The sequence below is a fragment of the Otolemur garnettii genome, unplaced genomic scaffold, assembly GCF_000181295.1.
Source record: "Otolemur garnettii isolate 467f Iridium unplaced genomic scaffold, OtoGar3 scaffold00060, whole genome shotgun sequence".
NCBI lineage: Eukaryota > Metazoa > Chordata > Mammalia > Primates > Galagidae > Otolemur > Otolemur garnettii.
In genome coordinates this window covers 548,821-551,009 of record NW_003852455.1, presented here as the reverse complement: position 1 = coordinate 551,009, position 2,189 = coordinate 548,821, and the positions used below count along the sequence as shown (strand labels likewise).

General features: G+C 45.9%; 1 protein-coding gene across 1 annotated transcript in view; it reads left to right on the top strand.

Annotated features, from left to right (window-relative positions):
* Window positions 1-2,189, top strand: part of WDR53 (WD repeat domain 53) — an 18,360-nt gene that overhangs the window by 15,354 nt on the left and 817 nt on the right. The gene's annotated exons all lie outside the window — the stretch shown is intronic.

Genomic DNA, 2,189 nt, shown 5'->3' with positions numbered 1-2,189 from the left:
CCGGGCTGGATTCGAACCTGCCACCTTAGGTGTATGTGGCTGGTGCCCTAGCCGCTTGAGCCACAGGCGCCGAGCCGAGAGATTTGGTTCTAACAAGTATGAGAGAGCTCACGAGATGAGAGCATTGGTGAATTGGCAGCCTCTACACCTGTGGTGTTGAGAAGCACGAGCTCAGCCTTATATTAGGTTGGAGGAGAAGGCAGTCAAGAGGCATGCGCATTCTATCATGGATCCACTTACTCTGTCTTCTCTCCTGCCTGCAGAACGCCAGCATGGCGTCTCTGCTGAAGATTACCAAGCTCTGCTAAAGACTAAGAGCTATCTGTTCTAAGAAGACCTTTACTCTCTCTAAGATATTCTGTCTCTCTCCAGCTAAAGTAGATAGCCCTCAAGCACCTACGAGAAACTGTTCCTGAGCAAGGTAGCTTAGTGGTCCGTGTCCAGAACCTACCTAAGCGGGGCCCGAGACCTGGCCAGTCCCGGGCCCTGACAGTCTGAGTGTGGAGTCTCATACCTGTAATCCTAACACTCAGGGAGGCTGAACTGGGTGGATTACTTGAGTTTAGGAGTTAGAGAACAGCCTGAGCAAGAGCAAGATCCCATCTCTAAAAATAGCCGGGTGATATATGTGATGCTTATAGCCCCAGCTCCTAGGGAAGCTGAGGCAAGAGGATCACTAGAGCCCACGAGTTTGAGCTTGCCATGAGCAATGATGACGCCATGGCACTCAACCCCAGGATGATAGAGTAAGACTCTGAAAAATATATATATATTTGTTTTCAAATGGGTTGATGTAAAAAAAGAATGAATCACTAGGTTATAATGTAAAATCCATTCACCAATAGCTGGGTGAAGTGGCTCATGCCTATAATTCTAGAACTCTGGGATGCCGGGGCAGGAGAATCTCTTGAGGTCAGGAGTTTGAGACCAGTCTGAGCAAAGCAAGACCCCTCCAAAAATAGCAAAATTAGCTGAATGATGGTGTTGAGTCCTATAGTCCCAGCTATTTTTAACTCTGGGAGGCTGAGGCAGGAGGATTATTTGAGCCCAGGCATTTGAGGTTGCTGAAAGCTAGGCTGAAGCTATGACACTTAGCCTGGTGACAGAACAAAACTCTGTCTCAAAAAAAAGAAAAGAAAAAAACAGAAACCAATAAAAAACCAAAATATAACAAAACAATCTATTCACAAAGCTTTTTTTGTTTTAAACAGGTAGAAAATAGGCTCAGTGCCCATAGCACAGTGGTTACAGTACCAGCCACATACTACAAGCGTGGCGGGTTTGAACCCAGCCCAGGCCAGCTACAACAAAAAATAGCCAGGTGTTGTGGTGGGTACCTGTGGTCCCAGCTACTTGGAAGCCTGAGGCAAGAGAATCACTTAAATCCAAGAGTTTGAGGTTGTTGTGAGCTGTGACACTAGGGTATCAAGGGTGATATAGTGAGACTCTGTCTCAAAAAGAAAGAAATAAACGGGTAGAAGACAGTAGTAAAAAGCCAAAATTTAATACCAGATGTCCAAATAATCAACAGATATATTAGGAATGTCTATAGTTTCTCAGGCACTATGCTAGGCATTAGAACAGATTAATTAATTATCAAGAAACTGACAAGCTAGGCTGGGCACAGTAGTTCACACCTGTAATCCCAGCACTCTGGAAGGCTGAGGTGGGTTGATCTATTGAGGTCAGGAGTTTGAGACCAGCCTGAGCCAGAGCAAGACTCCATCTCTAAGAATAGCCAGGTAATGCCTGTAGTCCTAACTACTCAGGAGGCTAAGGCAAGAGGATCACTTGAGCCCAAGAGTTTGAGGTTACTGTGAGTTATAAGGCCACGGCACTCTACCCAGGGCCACAAAGTGAGACTTTGTCTCAAAAAAAAAGTTACTCAGGATCTTATCAGATTCTTGTTTTGTAAATTCTACCTTAGTCACCATATGCATTCTGGTTTTAGTCCCAGGATAGTTTTCCAGTGACATGTTGTGGTAGCATCATACTACTTTGATGATTTTATTAGAAGCTGATGAGCAGGCTCGGCGCCTGTACCTCAAGTGGCTAAGGCACCAGCCACATACATCTAAGGTGGCGGGTTCGAATCCAGCCCAGGCCCGCCAAAACAACAATGACAGCTGCAACCAAAAAATAGCCGGGCATTGTGGCGGGTGCCTATGATCCCAGCTACTTGGGAGGCT